Source organism: Dermacentor variabilis, chromosome 5, assembly GCF_050947875.1.
Source record: "Dermacentor variabilis isolate Ectoservices chromosome 5, ASM5094787v1, whole genome shotgun sequence".
Taxonomy (NCBI): Eukaryota; Metazoa; Arthropoda; class Arachnida; order Ixodida; family Ixodidae; genus Dermacentor; species Dermacentor variabilis.
This window is the reverse complement of record NC_134572.1, coordinates 29,552,246-29,577,151: the sequence shown is the minus strand read 5'-3', so window position 1 is coordinate 29,577,151 and position 24,906 is coordinate 29,552,246.

The window sequence follows — 24,906 nt, the reverse complement described above, 5'->3', positions numbered from 1 at the left end:
GCACACATGAGCAAGAGCATCAGATGAGACAGCCTGACATGAACTAATAATGAAGTAGACGAAAAATCAGAGCTTCTGCATAATCAGAAAAGCTTCCACTGCACGGTCAAAACTGCGGTTTTACAACGTAAGCGAAGTGTGCGGCAGCACACATCATAACACCTGCAGATGTTCACCTTGCTCACTTACTAGATGAATTTTTCAGCATGTCTTCTCCTAACACCAACAAATAAAGGGAAGCTAGAGTAAAGTCCTGATCCGTCAGCAGTTTGGAAATGCCACACTGAAAAGCAGCGAGTTTGTGAACCACAGCATACCAGCACCGCGGTTATCATAGCCGGAACCTAATATATAAAATCATGGGTGTACAAAATCTGGAGTCTTGCACTCCGTCGGAAGGCGAGCATCATTGCAGGTTAGCCTGGTGCCACTCAGCAAGGTTGACTATAGATGGAAAGCAAACTGACCGCACACAATTTCCATTTCACGTCTACTATGATATCGTCTCTTCTGAGCATTCATAACACATTTGCAGGGCTCTGATAGAGCAATGTAGGCAGTCCCTGTTACGAGGAAATACCTCAAAACCTCATAAGTTCATATGCCAGGCCATTACTCAAAAAGAAATAGGATCTTAGAACACGTCACTTAGGTTTCCGTGGTGAATTAGAGGCGCGCAATCAACACATACGACTATGAAGAAGCTTACAAACCATGGAACCTCACGAACTCGCCCAAATGTCTACCTGTTTTGGTATCTTCACAAAGTGACCAGGAGAGGTGAAACTATCTTGCGGAGAGATGATATTGAGTACCACTAGTACCTGCCATCACTGACAGGGGGCATACCGAAGCATTGATCACGAACATGACTTATCCTAATTAGAACTTCTTCCATAAGCCGCTAAGGCGGCTAGCTGGTGGACACGCTATACTTCTTGTGTCTTGCCCGGTAAGCACAATTGCTTATAGGCACCACCACGTTGTCGAAGCTCAGCAGACAAGATAAGAATAGTCAGGTCGTGCTCCGTGATACAAGAAGCTGCGCACTGATATGCTGGGGCGATGTAACACTGGCAGCGGAAATGAAAATTTAAGGATACCAATGGAAAAAAGAAAGCAAATGTGCACACTATAATTGCGAAACTTTGTTTTTCACCGGGACTAGTATACCTGTATCAGAAAATTGAAAGTATGTTGAGCAAGAAAGGTATAGTTAGGGTCGAGGACTTCCTGGACACCGCTGTTTTTTTATAAACCCGTCACAGGGGTTACGCTTAACTATGACACTCCGGAAGCGAAGCAGTGGCTGCAATTATAGAAGTCAAAGAGCACGCAACCATACAGAGCCCAGAATGGTGCCTTTATCTGAAACAAAGCTTTACATCGTGGTTCACTTCCCTTGAGTTCTAGCACATCAGGGAAATGAGAGAGAGAGAGAGACCAAACAAAGGAGCAAGGGAGAGAGGTCGACTAGAACACAAAATTCGATTTTTACTCATAGAATTTAAAGCGCAGAGGGAAGTAGAACGATAAAAAGGCACCATACTAAGAGAGAAACCAAGAATTAATCTATGCACGAAGCCTTAGAAACAATTAAACATCACTGGCTTCTAATTCCGTTTGTTCAAATCAGCGGCGCTCATGTAGTTACAACAATTCCTTCATTAGCCGCTGATGTGTTGACAAATGTGGCAGTTATTTCAGAATGATCTGTTCGGAAACTGGTCGCTCATGAATAGAAGCCGGCAGTCACGAGCGATTGTCTCTGTTCATTGCATCGAACACAGTCATAAAGAATGTGCTCGAGGATACCCTCGCGACCGCAGTCTGTACACAGCTTTTGGTCTACCCAGTACGGAAGACGGATGACTTTCTAAAGGCCACTCCAAACCATAGCCAAAAAAGGAGGGCATTTTTGCACCTGAATGGGCAAGATGGCATTTAATAGTGGGGTGAAGAGTCCATTGTTCGGGAACAAAAGCCTTTCTGTGTGGCTACTTCCTACTTCACTACCCCACTTGGAAAAAAAAAAAAGAGGACTTTAACGGGAGCGACATGCATGTGGCGTCTTTTTTTATTTTTACAGCGTAGCTGTATACGTTCTAGGATATTTCCGTCATCCGCGAGCAACCTGAGAACTAGCCCGTCGGCGCCTCTCCGCGCAACCGCGTGAACGCTTGAACGCGCTCATGCCACTGCTCACGCGTTCGTCATGGTCGTCTCCTGCTACAGCTGGCTTCGTTGTTGCTCATTGCTTAAGGGGGTATGAGGAATTCATTGGCAAAATGATACCATCATCATCATCATCATCATCATCATCATCATCATCATCATCATCATCATCATCATCATCATCATCATCATCATCATCATCATCATCATCATCATCATCATCATCATCATCATCGTCAATAACAACAACTATCATCATCATTAGCAATGGCTCGATAATTGTCCTTTTCTTCCCTAGCTGGCTCCTTTGCCTCTCATGACTTCAGAGGGTATGAGCCATTCATCGTCTTATGTGACGGACGCATCTCATAACAGAGCTGATACGAGAATGTGTGTGCATACGTATCGTCACGATGGCCACCCGTCATGACCACCCATAGGGTAAATGAATAAGTTCCTACCTTTGTTCAAAATTCAATGTCACCTCTGTGACCTGTTAAACGGCTTCGCTGGTCATCCACCTTCAAGGGTGGAATGACTTTTTTTTTATCTGGAGTGACCTGAATTCTGGAACAATGCGTTGTGTTGCGAGCAAAGTGTCATGTAACATAAAAGAAAGTTACAGATGCTGCCCTAAGACTAAGCGTTTGCATAAACTGCAACATACATGCAAACAACTCTTAAGTTTTGATGTCGCTTGCGTGCAATCGACAGCAGTAACAGTATATCTGAAAAGAACAAATACAAAAGTAAGGTTCAACGACCGACAGTTAAGTAGTGCCTCTCCATGTTTACCGCCAGGGACTTTAGTAATCAACCGAGGTATCTTTATGCCTAAAAAATATCTCGTTCGATGTGTTGCTATGTTGAAACAGTCACAGATGCTTCTCTGTGTCACCGAACGTTTCGGTAATGAAGAAAACACAATAAATTTGTTAGGCACAGTCATTGAACGCAGCCACGGTGAAGAATGAGTAGCAAATGGTTTAACCTTCCTGCCACTCACAGAATGAAGTTTGGCCTTGCTTGCATTAAGGCTATTTGGTGCCCAGTGATAGAATGCCCTCTAGAGAAGAGGTGCCCTCGAGAAAAGCGCAACGCACATCACAAGAGTAGGAGGTAAGCTGACATCCGACACCTCGACACACGCCAAACTATTGCGATGCGTTCTTTCGTAATCCTGAAGCTAATCCCGAAGCGGGCGCCAGAGCAACGGGATGGTGTTCGAGCGATGCTTACGTCACGACCTCTGCGCTTCGCGGATGAACCATACAGTCGTAGAAACTCTTGGGTTGTCGTGGTGAACGGTGACGGATAAGGGCACGTGGAAACTCTTTAATCCGCGCCTCTAATCATTGAGCTCTGTCTTAATCCTACCATATTATTCATGCGTTTTGCCATACAGTGCTTGGAAACTAGTAGGGAGATAGCGGCGCGCAGAGGTAAAATAACATAAAAAAGTAATCTGCGAGATTGTGTATATACGCCAATTTATTTAGTAATTACGTGGAAAAACCTAAAACAAGTTGCAGTATTAAGTCCACAATTAGAAGCAAACCCCAAATTTATTTAATTTTACTCTGTGGGAAAGCAATCACAAAAGCCTACTGTAACGTTACTATGGTGCCCGGAAAGATGACGTGTAGGGACGTAGGAATTAACTAATAGGCCCACTGCTAGAGGCTGCAAGTCCGCTGGAGAGGCGCCATTACTCAGGTTTGTGGAAGATATACAGCAGAATGCACTGTTGTTACGAGGAGAGGCTACGTTTTGTTTGCAGCGAAGCTGTTATCCTCTCATTGGTTAGCATTTTTCGTGTCCATGTCCGTGGCAAAAAATGTGGACCTATCCCGGAGATAGTGCAATACTGGGCCGACCCGCGGTGGAAGTGAAGCAGGCTTCAAGCACACAGCAAAGTGAAGCGAAAAGTACGTAGATTCTTTGGAATCACGCATGCAATATGCAAAACAGCATTCGTTTCAATAAAAAACAAGCACAAAACAAGCATCCGAACCGCATAATTGATGATAAGGTGCTTCTGATAGCAATGCGAAGGACGTAGTGCTCCCTGCACGCGTTTCCCGGTAAAGAATACTGTGACGCAAGCTGTCGCGGCGATGGCAGCTTGGAACATGGGGAGTAATGTCACTAGCTTTTCCTATATAAAAGAACCAGCCTAGACACTGATTTCACTGTTGTTGCAACACCGCTATGTGTAGGGAACGCATAGTTAAGAGTCGCAAGAAGCAGCGTGAATACCAGGAGCGTCAAAGGGAAAAAGAAACGAAAAAAAAACAACCAGTGGTGGCGTGCTGTCAAAATTACCATTACTACCATTAATACCATTGCTCAAAATTACCGTTACTACTATTACTCTAAGCAATAAAGCATTGCATGCCACCCTCAGCTGTTGCTGTTGTGGTTTTCTTCTGCTTCGCTGGAGTCCCACTGGCAAGTCAATTTCTTTTTTAAATCCAATACGTTTCTTTTGCTCTTTCGCCCGTTTCTCTGGCGATCAGATTTTCACCGCCGATAAAAAGGAACCGAAGAAAAGAGTTTCGGTGTGCTTTGGTTGCCGATTGTCAATGCACGTGATGCCGCGGGAGAGCTTTGGGGATAGACATCCCTCCTCTTCTCTCGCCGCCCTCTCCTACCATGGCGGCTGCGGGAGAACGTTTAAGCGGCGGGAAAGGTGGCTGTGAGACTCCTCTCACGCCTGCGCTCAGGCCGCTTGTGGCGACGTCCAGGGCGAATCGGCTTATATGTAGAGTTACCTATACTACCGCTACCGATTTGACTCTGTTCTACTGTCCTATACTGTGGAGCAAAGCCCACATTATATCATTGCACCTGGAAGTGCCCACACCCTCCGCGTTACTCCCCTATTCCTTCCCCTTCCTCCTGGGAGACTGCGCTGACCAGCTTAGACCCGCAAGAGCAGCGACGGCTGATCCGGCAGGCACGCGGAGTGGCGCGAGCCCATGGGGCCCTGAACTAAGGGCTCCAGCCTACGAGGAAATCACCCCATCTCATTACAAATAAATGTTTTCTCTCTTTCTACGGAATGCCGCTGTGAAACGACAAACGTTACCTAAATATTGACACTGCGACAAATATAAGCCTTCTTGTGAATTATTACAAGGCACCCGTATTGGGTGCCGAAATGGCGAAAGCATTTTCGCTTTTATATATATATTTTTTGCGATTGCACGCTTTCTTCAACCACGTTGTTACCTCGCCAGACAAGCGTTGGTGCAACCCTCGATTATTAATTTAATAATGGGAATAGCTTTCTGGAAGTGTTGGGCTATTCGCTTACATTGACAACCATCGTTGACTGTGTGTGCATATTTTTTGTTTGTTTGTTGGTGCGGAACGGAAACAAAAGGGCTAAAAGTGAGATGAAAGCAGTCACGTTGTCTCACCAACCACACTTGAAATTACCCCTTCGCTGCTCGAGCCGATCCGATAATTATTACAATTATTTTTACTTTTCTTTCATGCGTGCGGAACTTTAGATATCCCGATGATTGGCGGCCTTTCTGCTATGACGCGACAGTAGAACCTCAGAGCTGGGTGCGTCGCGTCTTGCTGCACATTTGGATCTCTGTTCGCGCATAAATGTATTGCAAATAATTTTTTTTTTGCTCATGCTAATGGGTGCAATAATTCACGAGAGTGGCCTTGCCCCTATGAAAGGCTGCGCCGATGCTAACTCTCTGCACATTGCCTGCCAACGGCCATGCGTCGAAGGCTTAGTCGTCGGCCGACAGCTAGACTATCTTGTTGTCACAGTGCCCTATGCACAGCCGCACTATCCGCACGCCGACGTGGGTTGCTTGGAATTTTCTCCGCTGATTTCTAGCCTTGCGGCTCCCTTTTATTGTGATAGCAATTATGGGGACATTACAGGCGTAGTTTTGCCATCGGCGTCACCGTGATGGCATGTATAATGTCCAATGGTGAAAACACCGTCGCCGTGCGCTGTATCCTGTATGTGCGAGTGAAAGCTTGTGAGGGTCAGCCGACGATCGCAGCTCAATCTCGCGAGCGCAAGAAAGCAAAGCGGGGAGAAAGCGTGCCATATTCTATGGCGCGCGAGGCCCTTGGCAGAGGGCAGGAACGGGGGGAGGGGGGGGGGGAAGGCGTTCTACTCCGGCTGTTGCTGCGTTTGGCACGGCGCGACGGCGGCCAAGTCTTTAAAGTAACCTGCAATGTGGACAAAGTCTGCAGTCGCACGGACCTCATCTTCAAAGCGATCTGCGATATGTACAAAGTGCGCTTAGAGCTGGTAGCTTCGTGTGCACTGTGCTTTCGACGCTTAGCTTGCGTTAAACTGAGAGACCGCACGAAAGTCAATTGACTCGCTGCTGCTGCACTTACTCACTCCAACGTTTTGACAGTGTTTCCGCGGTCATCAAGCGTAATAAAACTGCTAACTGCTTTCCTTACTTCGCATAGCTGTCTACTAATTTGCTATCGCAATCGATGCTTTACCTTTCGGGCGAAACTACCACTTTCTTTGTTCTACATATTCTCAAAAACACATTTCCTCACATTCACTGTAAGTAAACTTAGAACGCAACGTTACGCGTTTCAATACCGATTTAATAAAGCACTGCATTTGCTAATGTCGATGCATTCGGCCACGGCTGGTTGTTCGCTTAATATACAGCACACCACGCACGTTTGACGTGATATAATTACTAAATGCTTCAAAGCATGCAGATTTTTGCATGTGAGCAGGGTCGCATCACTCTGAGACAGGCCGATGTGATCCGCCTGGCTGTTTCGAAATTGGATTGGATTGGAACAAACTTTATTTCTGCCTGCAGTAGGGCGCTCGCGCGCCCCGACGAAGGCCTACGTCATCTACGAGGTCGCCGTTACTCGGCGGGGGTCTCCGCTGGCCGTTGCCGGCTCGCTGGGTCCCTGCCTTTCGAGCGCCCTGAGGACCTGCTGGACGGCCCAGAGCTGTTCGTCTTGGTCGTATCTCTTTGTGACTGCCTCGAGCCGCGGTGGCACCGTTCTTGACCTTGCTTCTTCTGGATTTTTAACGCAGTCCCACAAGATGTGCGTGTAATCTGTCGTCTCCCTCCGACAGACTCTGCACTTATCGGCCGGGTATGTCTCGGGGTACATGCGATGCATCAGTCCCGGGCTCGGTAGCGATCCAGTCTGGAGCTGTCTCAGTAGTACCGCCTCCGCTCGACTCAGCTTCGGGTGCAGGGGTGGGAGACCTGCGAGCAATGCAGCAAGCCTGCGTGATTTCGTTCTAGTCCCTCATGCGGTCCTTGGTTCCGAAGCACGTCGGACGGTCTGCCGCCCGGGCGCGGTTGGTAAGCGCTCGCGCGAATGCGTGTGCCGTCTCATTCTGGTTCTCATTGCGTTCCGACGCGTCGCCCGCGTGCGCCAGGAACCACTTGAGTCTTACTTTCCTGTCTTGTAGTTTGGCCGCTCGCAGTGCGCGCTTGGCCTATCTGCAGATTTGGCCTTTGGCAAAGTTTCGCACCACCTGTCTCGATTCACTCAGCACCGTGTGGCAGTTTGCGTCGGCGATGGCCAGGGCGACGGTTTGAGGAGTCGAATCGTGACTCGTTTGAGTGACTCGTTTGAGGAGTCGAATCGCGTTGGCTGCTTTTGTCGTGAGATGGGTGATGGTTTCGCAATTTCTTCCGTGCTTTTCTATGAACATGCCTAGGATCCAAATTTTGTCGACCTCGGGGATCACGCTGCAAAATTTGGTTACGATTCTGATTTTTTCGTATTCGCGTTTTCTGGTCTTGCCTCTGCCGTTTTTGGTAGGTGGGATTATGAGAAGCTCCGATTTTCTCAGCGAACATCTCTGTCCGGTGCCTTCCAGCTGGTCTTCTATTGCGTTGACGGTGGCTTGCAGCGCGTCATTGATGTGGCCGTCGCTGCTACCGGTCATCCACAGCGTGATATCGTCCACGTAGATGGTGCGCCTGACGTCTTCGATGTCCGCGAGCTTTTCGGCCACTCCGATCATCACCAGGTTAAACAGCATCGGCGAAATGAGCGATCCCTGCAGTGTACCGGTGCTTCCGAGCTTCTCTTGCGTTTGTAAGTTGCCTGCTCGTAGCTGGACGGTCCTGTCCCTGAGGAAGACCTTGATGTAGTTGTAAGATCTTTCGCCCATGTTGTGCTTCGAGACTTCACCTTATCGAAGGCGCTCTGCAGGTCGAGCCCTAGGATTACTTTGCTGTCGCGCGCGCTGCCGCAATCGTCGATGATTTGGTATTTGAGCTGCAGCATCGAGTCCTGCGTGCTTAGGTGCTGTCTGAAGCCGATCACCGTGGCCGGGTACAGCCCTTCTCGTTCCAGGTAGTCTGGCCAACTGTTGAGCAGGACGTGCAGGTATTTGTCGTTAAAGCGCCTGGTGACTTCGTCGGTGCAGTGTACCGAGACCGCCCGATGTATGAGCCTGGTGAGTCTGTCCCTTTGGTGCGACTTGGTCTTGGTTTCGTCGAGTAGGTACCGCAGCAGGTTTCACGTCTTCCCGCTGTGCATCTACCCGTCTGCCGCGTTGCAGATCTCGTTCCACTGTTGCGTGCAGAGCGCGTGGCAGTGGTCCTCGATCGCTCGGTTGAGCTCCGCCACCATCTTTCCGAGTCTGCGGTTAAGCCGTTGTTTCTTCCAGTGATTGAGTATCGACTGCTTGGCTTCGATGAGATGCGCAAGCCGGCTGTCTACATTGTCGATCTCCGCGCCCGTTTCAATTTCTTTGGTCGCGTCGCGTACGCTCTTGGTGATATCGGCCGTGCACGAGTCGATGTCTTCGATCTCGTCGTCATCGCCTCTCTTCTGGCTTCAGGTGTCTCGGAAGACATCCCCGTCTATCCATCTGTGTGTTTTGATGCTGGTGTCGTGTTCCGGTATGCCGATTTCCACGATGGTCTGGTCACTTCCGAGGTCGGTCCCCGTGTTTCTCCAGGTGATCGCGCCCCGGATGTCGTTGTTGACGAACGTGAGGTCCACAGTGGTGTCCCGGGACCCGGAGTTACTGATTCTCGTCGGATGCATCGGGTCCGTGCTGAGGGTGAAGTCGAGTTCCGTGGCGTCTTAGTACAGGTCGTGGGCCTTTGCTGTGTACTTGCTGCAGCCCCAGGCAGGGTTCATCGCGTTGAAGTCTCCGCATGCGATCAGCGTGTTGCGGCCCACTGCTGTGCTGGCTCTGTACAGTAATGTCTTGAATCTCTGTTTTCTATGCGATGGGTTGCTGTAGACGTTCAGCAGAAATATGTTTCCTTTTCTCTTCTTTCCTGGGATGATTTCGCCGAGTGTATGCTCGATCTTGATATTGCTTTGCAGCTCGTGTTCGACAAACGTGAGTCCCTTCCTGACCAGGGTGCACAGGCCTCTCCCGTCGGGCGGTCCCTTGTGCACTGTGTAGCCGGGGAGGGACGGTGTGTCGGTTAGTGTTTCTTGTAATAGTATAACGTCCGGTTTGCGCACGGCACGTGTGATGTGCTGTTGAATGACTGCCTTCTTCCTTCCGAGGCCGCATCAGTTCCACTGCAACGCTGTTACACCTGCTGCTGCTGGTATTGTGTTGGCGACCATGATTGCGTTGGCGTGTACGGCGCTCTCTGGTTGGGTGGATGTTGCGCGAAGAAGGGTGCAAACGTCGGGTGGCTTACCATCGGCTGTAGGGTTCTTTCGATGTAGACGAATCTGTTCGTGTTCTCGGCTTGGTAGGTCTCCATTGTTTGTTTCGATGCGGTCACTTATGCGATGTTCACCGTGATTAGCTGTTCGAGTTTGGTGAATCTCGCTTCGAATTTCGCTTGGAGGCTCTCGATGCGATCGTTTTCTGTTTGGTTGCGAAAAGGGCGATCGGGCTAGTTTTGGCAGATCGTTCTCACTTTTCGTGTTATTTATCTTGGACATGAATGCGGTGTCTCTGTGCTTGATGAAGTATTGCTTGAGAAGACACTGAGCTCATAAGCGCTCGTTTAGAGAACAATGCCTGCTAACTCACATGACACTTGAGCGAGGTCATTGTTTACGCTGCGCATGCAGCACAGAAAATAGACCGTCACATGCTGCCCGTCTGGCATAAGAGGCAAATATTGCATCTTAGCAACTAATAAATATAACAATAATAAATAAAACAAGCGTGCACCACTAAGTCAGTCACAGGTGGTCATACAGGCCAGTGCAGTTCAAGAAACGCACACGCGCCTTTTTGGCCTGGCACATAGCAGACGCACGAGGCCATGGGCCCAAGAGCTCCTCTGTGAATGCAGAGTCTAAGTGCTCCAAAGTTGTACGAAGGGCACTCATTTCATCTTCGTATGTAGGGCAGTCACACAGGATATGTTTCGTCGTTTCTTCGATAGCACATTTGCTGCAGTTGGGACTGCCCGCCATTCCAATTAGGAGCATGTATGCGTTTGTGAAAGAAATACCTAGTCGCAAGTGGCACTGTAGCATTTCTTCCCGTCGGTTATAACCAGGTAAAAGTTGCAATGTCATATGAGGGTCCATGGCATATAGGCGCAGGTTGTTGAACTCCAGTGTGTTCCATTTTCTTACAGTAATAATATGAGCAGGACCGCTGAGGTGCTGCGCTGCGTCCGTTCTCGCCACTGGTATCGAGGTGCTTTCACATACATCACGTGCCTCACGGGCAGCTTCGTCGGCACATTCATTGCCAGCAATGTTACAGTGCCCGGGTAGCCACTGAAATACAATGTCGTGGCCTTCGTCCACCGCTTGATGGTAGAATAATCGTGTCTCTTCTACCAATTGTCTATATGGGCTGTGCCGCAGAGATGATGGGCTGCCTGATGGGTTGCTGGGCTGCCTTTTAATAAAAGAATAATAAAAGTGATTTGGCGGTTGATGCTGCACATATAGCACTGAGCTACAGAGGGCGGAAAATTCGGATCCTGTCGATGTTGTGACCTGGCTGATCTTGAACTTCTTGCAGATTGACATCGACTGAATGACTACCGCGCCAGTAGAACTGGTAGAGTCGAAAAGCCATCTGTATAAACGTGAACTCGACTGAAGTACGAATGATGGGGTAGATGTAGAGCTGCTTAATTCAGAGCACAAGTTGTCCTGTCGGACTTCTTTCCAGCTACTGGAATTGAAATCCGCACTTGTGGCTGCCGGCGACATCACAAAGGACAAGGTTATCTTGCTGCAGGTAGGAAATCGGACGGAAGAGTGGATTGGTACGAGACTAGAAGGCCCTAGAAAGATGCATCTGGTTTATTTTCTGAGAGAGAAGCAAGGCGTTCAGGCTGGAGTCGGGAAAGGTTACGAAGATGATTTCTAAACGGTGTCTGTGAGAATATATATACTGATGGCATGTTCCTTCGCGATGGCAATTGTTGCGGCTGTTGAAGCGCATCGCGGTACACTCAGACATGTTCTAAGCGTTTGAGCTTGTATACTCTCAAGCACTCTGAGATTTGTCCTCAGGGTGCTTGACAGCACCGGAGTGCTGTAATGCAAGAAATCCATGAACAGCGCTTTGTAGAGTTGAAGCACAGAACACACCGACGGGTCCCAATGCTTTTTCATCAATGGCTTTAAAGGTGGCTGGTTGAGAGGAGTCTCTTCCTTATGTAGGAGACTTGGTACTGTAGGAGAGGTCGCGGTCGACAGTCATCCCTAAAAATTGATGGGTTCTCTTGTACAAGTTAGACTGGCCATTAATAGGCACCGGGTATCCAGTCATCAATTTTCGCGTTAGGGCGACTAATGCGTTCTTTTCTGTTGAAATTCTGAGACCTTGTCGCTGAAGTGCCCGTCATCGTCGGCGCCTTTCTAACCTTGCGCTAACCTGCGGCCGAGTTACTCCTGACACCCACATGCAAATGTTATATTCGAAAATTGACAGGCTGACCAACTGTGGCAGGAATTCTGCCAGCCCAATAAAAGCCAGGTTGAGCAAAACCTGGCTCAAAACGCCCCTTTGTGAAACTGCATGGCCGGTGCAATGGTTGGAAGTTCGATCATCATCGATGACTACAAAGAAGCTCCTTTCAGTCTGGTAGCTCCGAATAAATCGAAAAGTGCGGCCTCTGATTTCAGCTGCTACGCGCGTCAAGAATGGCTTCGTGAGTAACATTCTCATAAGCGCCCCTTACATGTAAAAATAGCGCTACAAAGAGGAGTTTGGATGATTGCTATTGTTGAATTGAGGACAGAAGATCAATGACGTTGTCGACCGACAAACGGCCACGCACGTCGAAATGCTGCCATCGCGTCTGAATAAACACTATAATGTTCAAGAAACCACTCGATGAGCGTAAGGATAGTCTTTTCCATCAACTTGCTAACACAGATGGCGAGAGCAATAGGTCCATATGATGTCAGTTCAAGGGGAGACTTTCCGTGCTTTAAGATTGGGACAAGACAGCTACGCTTCCACTCAGAAGGAACAACTTCGTCACTCCATGAGACGTTGAGTTGACGCAGCAGGATCTCTCGCGCTTTATGGTCAAGGTGGCGGATAGCAGCGTATGTGATGTTGTTGGGTTCGGGCGAAGAGGAACGCCTGCAAAGGGCTACAGCAGCCTCCAGTTCTTCCATGGAGAAAGGTTCGTCTATTGCCGAAACTTGCACGGAGGGAACTTCGTACAATTGAAGATCCTTTAGTAGCTCTCTGTCACCTGTAATTGCCTCACAAAACTATTCCCCGACATCCACTTCTCGACGGCCTTGATGGAGAGCCAGTGTCTTACATTGGTGGCGTTGCTGAAGAGAAGAGTGAAGGCCTTGGAGAGTTCGCCATACGCGAGAAAGAGCTTTGCGTGGTTCCAACGAGTTACAACATGGTTGCCATCGTTCGTTGTCTAATTTGTCCATGCGACAACATATTTTCTTCTGCGTGCGCCTGGCCTCCCTATGGTCTAGAATCAACTTTGTGCATCGATATCTCCTCTCAGCACACTGACGTACTGCTCGAAGCGGTTCTGGCGTAGTGAGAAGCAGCACGTTGCAGTACGTATCACGTCCACCAACACAAGCTCTCTGCTACGTGCAAGGCCATCCTTTCATTCAGCGTTAACAAAGGCTTCAAATGCAGGCCAATCAATCGCTGGAGAGACCATAGGGGAAGACATACTTCTTAGACCTTTGATGGCAACGTAAGTAGGAATATGATAACTTCCACGTGTTTCCAAGTCAGTAAACCAATACAGACGCTTGAAGTAAGGCATCGTGACACCTAAGTAAGATTTAGGTAGTTGCTGTACGACGACCCTTTCAAGAATGTTGGGCTGCCGTCGTTCAAAAGGCCGAGGTCATAGTCTGAAGAAAATATATGAGAGTCCCGCCTCTTAAATTGGCTTTTGTGCTTCCCTAAATTGGGCGGTGAGCATTAAGATCTCCTGTGATTATCCAAGGACTGGAGGTCGTCATTAAAACATTCTGAACCCTTTTGCAGTCTAAACGACTTGACGGGGAAATGTAGGTTGCTATCAGTGTGAAGGAGAGCCTCTTCTTTATGATAAGGCACACATACTGGTTGTCATCTTGGGGAGGCACGGCCTGGGCCACGTAGGTGATCTCCCTGCGAACATGAACGAGGACCTTGCTCTTTTGTCACACGTAGCGGAAACAAAAGATTCGTTTCCTGATAGTCTCAGGATGTTTGCCACGTTTGGTTCACAGATGACAAGCACCGGGAACCGATTTACATATACCAATTGACGAAAATCGGAAATACGTGATTTCAGGCCTCTCTTGTTCCAGTGAAGAACTGAGACTTTCTTGACTGCTTGAAAGGGTCGCTTCTGGAGAAGTGGGAGAGCCATGTTTTTAATGCAAGCTTTCAAGCAAAGAAGCAAGAGCATCCAGTACTGATAAAGCGCATCGAGCAGTCGAAGTTTGCGCATTTCCCAAATGTGTGCGAATCACAGCCTTAGCGAATTCAGTAGTATAACCACCTGCATATCCTGTTCAGGCGACTTGTCGGAAGTAGGAGGTACGTTCGATGAAGGCAATGTACGCCGCTCAAGCTCAGCAGGAGGGCGTGCATTTGGTAGTGCAGGTCAGTCAACGTCTTAAGCACTTTACTGGGCTTCTTTGTCAGTTATAATGTTGCGTCTGGTCTTGCGCAATGACTGCTTTTCCCTATTTCGAGGTGATGACGCTGCTCGACTAGGCTGGCGCTATGGGGGGCCTTTCGCGTTCTTTGGCGAACGATGGCGGTGGGGCGGGAGCGTCGTTATTTCACAGAAACTGCTGCTTCCTGGTGCTTAGAGCCTCCCCTTAGTATCTCCGCAGGTATACTCCACTCCTTCTTGATTCGGGGGCAATTTCTCGGCGTGGCTTGACGCGATCCTTTGCAGTTTCTGCACCTAAATACAGTTTCTTGACAGGATTCCATGGTGTGGGACTCAGCGCAGCATGCATGTACTGCCATGCCTCTGACGTGGCCAACCGAAGGCACATGTAGCACTGCAGAGGTTTCGTGATGAACGGTTTTGCAGAGTGGTGATAATGGCCCACCTTGACATTAGGTAGTATAGCGTTGCCCTTTAAGGCTGTCTTCATACAGCGTGAGAGAGAGAGAGAGCAAATGATAAAGGAAAGGTAGGGAGGTTAACCAGGACTGAGCCCGGTTGGCTACCCTACACTGGGGAAAGGGAAAAGGGGACGGAAAGATTAAAAGAAGAAGAGAAAGTCTACTGGGTATATCGTTCCGCCACTCAGTCCGGATCACAGACGCTGATTCAATCCAGTAGCTTTCAAATATCGCAGCAGTGCTTTTGTGGCCTTTTGTAGCTGCGATATGCGAGGGCATGGTCCCAAGATATTCTTCAAGGTGAACGGTGTTCTATCTAGCTGATTGAGAGCTGTGCAGAGGCCACGTCTTTCGTTTTGAAAAGATGGGCAGTAGCACAGTAGATATTCTGTAGTTTTCTCGACACCTCAGGCATTACAAGTCGGCGCTATCAGTCACTCCAATCAAAAATGTATATGCATTTGTGAATGCGACGCCCAAGCGTAAGCGGCACAGCATTGTTTCCTCATTTCGCAGAAGCCCTGGTAACAGCCGCAGTTGCATAGAGGGGTCGAGGGAATGCAATCGTTCTTGGGTGAATTCAGGTGTGTGCACTTCTCTAATGTCATACGGTGTGCTGCCTTGCTTAGCTGTTGGGCTGCGTCGGTCCGCGATAAAGGTACAGAAACAAGGGTTGCTGCTTCGTGCGCTTTCCTAGCAGCTTCGTCAGCGAGGTCGTTGCCGGAGATACCGCAATGGCCAGGCAGCCAGTGAAACACGACTTCGTGTCCTTTCGCTATCATACGATGGTGCATTTCTCGTATCTCCGACACTAGTTGTTCACATGACCCGCGACGAAGAGATGACAGAAGACATTGTAAGGCCACCTTCGAATCGCAGAATATTGCCCACCGATTAGCGGGTTGGTTGTTAATGTAGTCTACGGCACCTCGGAGGGAAACAAGCTCCGATCCGGTCGATGTTGTCATGTGAGAAATCTTGTATTGGATGCTAATTGATCGTGATGATATAACCACTGCGCCGGTGGAGCTGGTCTGAGTGCAAGAGCCATCCGTATATATGTGGACACGGTCAAAGTAGAAAGTGTTCAAACAATCCAGAGCTGCTTGCTTCAGGGCCAAGGTAGGCAGGTGGGTCTTCTTTCTTATCCCTGGAACCGTAAGACGTACTTGAGGTTGTTTTAAACACCACAAAGCTGAGGTTGAACGTCCTGAGGGTGTGAAGCCCGATGGTAGACAGGCACGATGGATGCTGACCTCGTTGGAGAAGGACGCCTGTGGTCGTCGTTCTGGCAGTCAGGCAAGAGAGCTTGATTGCATGCGTGAAACATGACGAGCAGGGGCCCTAAGCGTGTCGGTGCTGATGTAAGTCGTGATCGGATGGTCTCGAGCCATTATAATGGTTCCTGCTGTTGAGGCGCTCCGCGGAAGTCCTAGGCAAACACGTAGTGCCTGTGCTTGCACGCTCTGAAGTTCTCGAAGATTTGACTTGCATGTTTTAGCAAGCACGGGAGAACTATAACATAGCAATCCGATAAAAAGTGCTCGATATAACTGTAGCATGGAGCCCACTGATGAGCCCCATGTTTTTCCGGCGATAAACTTGAAGACATGAACAATAGATGCGAGCTCCTTCTTCAAGTGGGCAACATAAGGGCTCCAAGAGAGGTCCCGGTGCACATTGACACCCAAAAACCGATGATTTCTCTTGTCGGAGATAGGCTGGCCATTAATGCATACTGGATAACGAGACATTGGTTTGCGTGTAAAAGCGACTAACGCACATTTTTCTGTTGAGATGGTAAGGCCTTGTGTGTGAAGATAGTGAGATGACTGTGTTGCTGCTTTCTGTAGCCTTGCGCGAGCCTGAAGACGAGTGACCGCTGATGACCAGATGCAGATGTCGTCGGCGTACATTGAGACACTCACTGTTTCCGGCAGAGATTCGACCAGCCCAAGAAGGGCGAGGTTGAAAAGAATAGGGCTTAGAACACCACCTTGGGGAACTCCTCGGCATATGTAGCGGTCGGTAGTCGGACCATCTTCCGTACGTACGAACAAGGACCTTTGTGTCAAGTAGTTTCTGATCCATCGATATACTCGCCCTCCTAGTTCAATTGTCAAAAGTGCGTCTAGAATGGGTTGATGGGAAACGTTGTCGTAAGCGCCTTTCACGTTCAGAAAGAGCGCTACTGATAATCGTTTCCAAGATTTTTGCTCTTCTACAGATGACACTAGATCGATGACACTCTCAATCGATGAACGGCCTCGTCGAAATCCCGCCATAGAATCAGGGTAAATCTTGTGGTGTTCTAGGTACCATTCGAGACGCATGAGGATCATGCGTTCCATGAGTTTCCCGACGCAGCTGGCAAGTGCTATAGGCTGATACGATGCCAGTTCGAGCGGCGACTTTCCTGATTTTAGTAGCGGTACCAGGCGGCTGCGTTTCCACTCCTGTGGGACGACATCATCTTGCCATGAACTACTAAAAAGGCTGAGTAGTTTTCTTCGTGCTTCTCGGCCTAGGTGGCGCAAAGCAGTATATGTTACGCCATCGTGCCCTGGTGAAGACGAACACCTACAGAGCGCCATAGCAGCTTCTAACTCTTCCACAGAGAATGGAGCCTTCATACTGGTATCTCGTGGACCTGGGATGTCGCTTAAAGCCATGTCAGGGACTAAAACTATGCCGCCGGCGATGTGCTTGCAAAATTCCTCTGCAACGTCTATCTCACGGCGGTTTTGATAGAGAGCGAGGGCGTTAAAAGGGCGTCATTGCTGGGGTCTTGAGCAAAGACCCCGTGGGGTACGCCACACACGGGAGAATGGCGTGCGGGGGTCTAGTGACTCGCAAAAGCATTTCCATCTTTGATCCGCTAGCTTAACCATTCGGCGTCTTATCTTCTTTTGCATGTGCCGAGCTTCTCTGAGGTCAATAATTGACTTTGTGCCCCTGTACCTCCTTTCAGCTTGAATTGCCAATCCGAGATACCTGCATGATGGTAGCAGCAGGAGTGGCTGCCTTGACTAGGATAGAGAAATCTTCAATTGGTATTGCAACATCTACGTCGAAGATGACGCCTGTTGCTGTATCCTTGTCCACTGGAATATGGGAGCACACTCTGATCCCGTTCAGATCGGTTACTGTACGCAGGATGTCAAAAGCGGGTGCATGCAGGGCATCTACGGCGAGTATATTTTTGTGAGTGTGAATTCTTATATCGATTGGCTCACTTAGCACTAATATTTCAAGGAAAGTTGAGACAGCTTGCCTATTCAGGTGGCTCAAATTTTCCGAGGGAACCAACGGCATGAAGAGTATGGCGGGTGCTCGAGGACGGCTCGTATCCTGTACTGTCGACGTACTTGAAGGCGAAGGTATCCTGAGACTCTTCCGCTTTGCCTTGTGGCTTCGCACGGTTTCGAATCAGTCTACGGAGTATTCTCCGTTGGCCGAGTATAGTTCCGTGCTCTCGCTGGCGGCATCGTTAAGTTCACTGTTACGCTTCCGCGATGGCACCGCTGAACGCGAGGCCAGGCCTGGAGCAACCTGGGCTGTGTCCACTTCCATCGCTGCCGGCGGGGGACCGATGTTCCGCAGATAAACGCCGGGAAAACCGAAAATCAGCAGGAGACGGGAAAGCAGCGGTCAACTAGAGATACATTTCGTCGTCGTCTCTCCTGGGGAGTAAAATTCAGAAAAATAATATTGCAGTAGTAAAGCCGGCGCGATGAAATTATCACAGCGAAGCATGACCTGACCAAACTACAGAGGCACACGTTACGTCACGCTGGCTCTGGTCAGTGCATTCTTCATTTAATTCTGGAATTACAAAAAATACAAAGTTGGAGAAATAGCGGAGAAATTAATAAGCACCTGTTTTCTTTTTGTTACGGGTCAAAGTGTAGAAGTGTGAAGCCGCTTTTGCCAAGAGATATTGTTTTCATTTGTGAAATGGCCCGACAATCCCTTTAAAGCTCACTATCCATTTATAAGCCAGTTGGATATCGTGGATATTAAGCATTGCCATTGAATCACCTTTAATTGCGCAATGCTTTAATGGTCATATTAGTCTCGTAAACCTGACATGTCTACCTGGTTGATATACTGCCGTGCAAAGCTGTGAAATATTCTTCATTCCTTAATCTAATGTAGGTTCAGCTGGTCACTTATATTTACGCATCGCCTGCTTTCATTTTATCTACCTAGTGTTCTTCTTTGTTTCTAGCCCAATTTTAAACCTGCGTGTAAATGACTTCCCTTGTTAGACGTCACCCACCCTCATCTTCTTGCTGCCTGCTGACCGCTGTAGCTTTTTTCTCTCAGATTTAGTCAAGTTTCCCAATTATACTCAAGCACTTGTCTTTGATGGTGTAGAGACGAGACTGTCGTCTACGTACGAAGTGCTTCCCCTTTACATTGCTTCGTCAAAACGTCTGCCACCTTATTAAACACCAAAATGTCCTGTTTATAAGCATGCTGGAGGCTCACTGTGACCTTGAAGCGTCTAGTTTCAGAAGTTCAGCTGCTGACATTCATTCTCGTGTCATTCTTTAAATTTCTTGACGAACCAAGTACGAGTCTGGAGGGTGTTCTTTCATCTAAAGCTCTGCGTTAAAGTATACTAGTCCTACCGTGACATTTGGCTTATATGCATACAAAAAATGATAATAGAAAAGAATGCAGTTGCGGTTTCTGTATTGTTGTGGGTCTTTTTTTTAATATAAAAAGTGGATGTTAATAAGAACATACAAGAGAAGTAGATGCAAACAGATCTCAGTTGGTTGTAAGCGGAAATGCAAGCTTTGACACTTCTGCACACTAATTGGTTGAGCAGACTGAAAGAAAAAAAATGCTCTAAACTCATTCTGTAGCTAAGGCACCAAGGCATTAGGTCGGAAATAAAATAAAAAAAGTCTTCGTCGCTTCTACTTAAGAACATTGAATCTTCCCACAAAGCAACACTGGACTATAATTCCATGTCTTTTTTGTCTGCCACGGTACGTATCATAGCTGGAAAACAAGAAACACTCAGAAAGAACTATAAAGTCGACTGCCTGGCTCACTTGGCCTTTTTGACTTTCACTAAGGTTATCCGCGCGCTCGTGGATAAAAATATTATGATTTTTAACTTATTACTTTGGGTTCCTCAGACGTCATAATTCGCACGGCAAGGCCTTAGCTAAGCATCTGTAACACATTTCCCGGTTTTTGAGTGGTAGTGAAAGCAATCGGCACGTTTCTCGATGGGAAACAAGAAAAAAAAATTTTCCCCCGAGTCCTTCAAGCGATTATGAAAGGTAGTCACGTCTAAGCAAAAGTAGCGCTTCACTTGGGCGTACGTGGCTAAAATAAGATTGAGCATCGAAGGCGTCCGCCGCAAGGTATGCTCTCACGTTTTGCATGTTTTGTTTAGTAACTCTTGAAGTTACTATCGATAGGCAGTTTGCTTCTAAAAACAAGAAGGAGAGAAAAAAAGAAAGAAAGAAAGGAAGAAAGAAAGAAAGAAAGAAAGAAAGAAAGGAAGAAAGAGAAGGTAAAACACTTTTGAAGTGCTAGCGTGCTCTCATCAGTAATTGCGAGTGCTTCCTATAGCTTTCTTGTTTTGCTATCGTGTTGTGGTGCACCAGTATTCGCAGCCTGACTAATTCCGGAAAATAAAAAAAAGGTTGCATATCATAACATCACGTTTTCCGCAGGAAGGTGTGCGGGAACCTCATCCAGGAACATTTTGTGCACATCACTGAAATAACAGCTACCAAACGTCTCCGTTTAGTTTAACAGGATGGTGTTGGTACTGTTAAAATTGTATTTACGTGAAATTATTGGCTTTTCATTTTTCACGGCAGATGAAAGTTGTTGACTTCGAAACCCAAACAAAAATATTACCAGGCCTCAAAGTACCCTAAGTAGTCACTGCAATATCTATTGTACTATTCTAGCTGTTCACTATTTAAGGCATGTCTAGAAAAGATAATATAACAAAATATGTATGCTGCTCTGAGACCTGCTAGTGCATTTTGTATGGTTTCGATGTTGAAGGCCTATCGCAAAAAATATAAAAAATAAAATAAAAAATAAAACAATGAAGATATCATGTCAGCGTTTTTTTAAGATAGTAGATCTTACAGTCACCGCTGCGCTTGAGATAAACTGGAACTTTTGCTAGAATAAACGCCCCTCCACAGTTGGAGCATGAAAGCATTTCTGCCGGATTGATTTTCGAACCCCGTTTAATTAAGCATAACATGTAACTTCCACTAAGTTTATCTAGTCTTACACATCCATGTAACGTCGATAGTCTATCGACGCTATCTTTCATTTTCTACACGGTGGGTCCAGGAGTAAGAACACGAACATAACAGAGTAATTCTCAATGCAATTAATGCAATGCTACAAGACGGGTAGCAAAAATAATAAGAATGAAATACATGTAACGTAGACGATATGGCCACAATGTAGGTCAAAGGCGGCATGGCTCAGAAAAAGTGATCACTATAGGACTGACCCGCAAACCTGCCAGTCCACGAGTTATGCAGGTGTTGGCGTGGAGAGCATTTCGCGATTTGGTTGCCCTCGAAATGTGGCAGTATTATGAGCCAAGAAAGGATGTAACAGCGTAATGCTTCTGGGATATTGTAATAAACATGGGCACAGCAATTGGGCAGCTTCACACAAATAGAAAACTTAAGTAAAGGAAAACAGAAATAGGGCGACCCCTCAAACACTGGCAGGCGAAAAATAAATGAAGCTTCCTCTTTAATAGCACATCATCTGCGGGAACATCGAGCTAATTAGTGTTGAGAGCGCAGCTGCGCGCTTTCCTTTAGGTAATTAAAAATGCATAGGATGCGTACTACTTGAGTGCTGTGACAGTAAGCCACATTTTTTTTTCATTCCTTCTGCAGGAATCCGGGAGAACCGTCTTTCGCATGGCACAGCCCTATAAAAGTATTCGAGCATGCAATCCGTATAGTGCTACTTCCGTGCTGTGACAAGAGTAATCGAGCTATAGGCAATTATCGAAACGGGCATAATATTTTTCAGATGGAATGCGACATGTCGAAGGGGGCATGAAGGCGCTCTACATTTCGTCAAGAAGTAGATGCACGACTTAATGAGACATTTTGGGAACCATGCAGGGGCATAGGCAGATACTGTCCATATTCGATGGAGTAGAGAAGCTTGCTGGCGACGAAAGCGCCTTGTTACGGAGGGTGGATGTGCCGGAACGCAAAGGCATAGAAACTGAGCACGGGTGGCCGATTTCGTGACCTGCTTGCTTTTTGGTACTTTCACTTTAGGGTTACGTGGGAGCGCTGCGCACGCAAGAGCGTCAACTTCGTCATTTCCCGCAATGCTAATGTGAGAGGGGATCCAGTGAAACTTTAGAGTGAAGCTTTTCTTCTTGAGGTCTCTTACGAGTGATAGTTATGCTTCGGAACTTGCTGGAGGGTAAACCAAGTCAAAGTTCTTGCAATACAGTCTTCGGGTCTGTAAGAAGCGCAACATCTTGTGCCGGTAAATTTCGTCGCTTATTTCGCATCTTATTTTGTAGGGAAGCAGCTAGAAGTACCAATTCTCCACTCTGCACTTCCTCCAATGAGACAGGAGACACTGAACACTTTCTGTGGTCTTGCCTAAACTACGGCGTCCAAAGGAACGCTCTTCTTGAGAAGCAGTAGAAGTAAGGCCTTCCACATGCATGCCTGCAACAGCTTGTGTTTCCAGAATAATTCGCTATAGCCCACAAGAAAGGTTCTCCTTACATTTCTAAGAGACACTGATCCATTGGACAAGTGGTAAATACTCCGGGTACACAGTAAAGAACGCTCGGGCGGAGCAATTACCTGCCCCGATTCGCAAGCTAAGCCTACCTGCAGCTACAACACAGCCCACCTTCACAACATTTTGGTAAGGAAATCGCGTAGAATATTGTACGACAGGATATTATTACTAAAATGTTCCTAAACAAATAAGTCTTATTAGTGCCTCCTAATCTCTGTTTTATGAATGAACTCTTTTTTTATCTCTCTATGCAGGATATATAGCGTGGTTTGGTATGAATGTTTCTTTTGAAAAATTCGCTGAATTATTATGCCATCTATGCTGACGATATCAAACCCTGGGTGAGCGATGACAACGCTGGACAAGTTGAAAACACATTACAACGCGCAATAGAAGAAGTCGAACAATACCTAGCAGGAACTGGACTGACGTGTTCGGCAGAGAAATCTGAGCTCCTCATCTATATACCACCGCGACGTGGCCGAAAGCTAGGCAATTATGAGGAACGAAACAATCAGAAAATTCACCTAACTACAGCGGATGGTACGGCCATACGCAAGGTTGACAAGATCAGAGTATTGGGCCTCATCATTGAAAGTAATGGTTACAATAAAAAGACCATACAATATAGCAGCTCAAGTCATGCGGCTACGTAAACGAATAGCCAACAAACATAGTGGAATGAAAGAAGGCAATCTGCTTAGGTTAGTCCAAGCGTTCTTAATAAGCAGAATAGTATACGTGGCATCGCACCTACGATGGTACTCGTCAGACAGATGCAAATTAGACTGCTTAATCAGAAAAAACTTGAAGCCAGCACTCTGACTCTCCATCACCACCAGCAACGATAGACTACTGCAGCTAGGTCTACACAATACACTGGATGAGGTAATCGAGGCACATCGCATAGCAGGTCGGCAAATATCAGATTGCCTAGGTATATATAGGGTATCATATTCAGCATGACGCCAAAGTAGCTGTACTCAGACACATCGGAGACGTGATAACCGCCTCTTCAATACAAAAGAATATGCATCCCACCCACCATCAGGGTAGGCGGGCAAGCAGAGCACGCGATATAGAAAAGAAATTCGGTAAAATCAAGGATACCACATTTGTAGACGCAGCTAGATACAGACACAAGCGCGCCTACATGGCAGTGGTCATAAATTACGAGGAGAAAACGCAGGACGAGCGCTACAGTCAACACACCACACGTAGAAAGCGCAGTGGAAATAGCTATCACGTTAGCCATAGCCCAAACGCAAGCAGACATAATCATCTTCGTCAAAGGTAAAGTCTCCCCAGAGGCTCCACGACTCCTAAAATTAGGTAATAATCACGACAGAAGTGTCGACCTCATCTAGACACCTGATCACATACTACCATACGGTAGCAATGAGGCGGCGCACCTCATGGCTCGAGAGCTTACGGACCAAGCCTCGGTTAGCCCCACCTCACCGACTACCGACGAGTGGAAGTGGGAAGATCGAATGACCAGATTTCACGAAATTACACAACGCTATAGACTGCAAAGGCGCACATTCCCGCCACTGAATTAAAAATTAAACAAAAATCAGTCTGTCGAATGGCGGCAGTTACAAACCAGATCCTATCCGAGTCGCGCTATCATGCACCTAATACGCCCAGATTTATATATGACTGACAACTGCAGATAGTGCGACTCTAGAGTAACCCTAGAGCATATCCTGTGGAAATGTACGGGTATAATACACAATAACGGTGATGCAGCCTCAAACAGCAACAGCCTCTGCACGCGCTGGGAGTCTGCAAAGTTCATCTCGGACCTGCAGCACCACCTCTGGGCCGTCCAGCGAGCCGAGGAAGCCGCCAAGGACCAACTACCCTTGGCCGAAACCTAGGCGGGGTCCAGGCCACCCCACCAAATCGCAGGGCACTCAACAAAATTATTTGAATAAATGAATGAATGAATGAGTGAATGAATGAATGAATGAATGAATGATAACTGTCAACAGGCTACAGCTCTTTAGTCATTTGTCTTCAAATAATCATACCCTCGTCACCCTCCCATCTGTACGCACCTTTTTTAAAATCATAAATCTACCATCCCCTTTCTGCAACAGCTTATTTCAAACATGTGCACGTGTGAAGCAACTTCGATCTCAATGCTCACTCAGCGCATAGAGTGCTTTTACAAAAATATGCTGAAATAAAAATATATATATTTGGTCTGTAGTACTGATGGTTGCATATGAAGATGCCGATATCGTGAAAAGAAATACTGCAAGCTTCCGCTGCTGAAAACATACAGCGAACGTCACCACAACTTCTCCTCATCTCGCTTTCGTCCGCACGGCGTTCGAAGCAGCAGTAGTGAATTCTCAAGAAATACTTCTTGCCTGAAGAGCTGCGGGGCCACCGCATGCGGTTGTGACGATAAAGCAGTA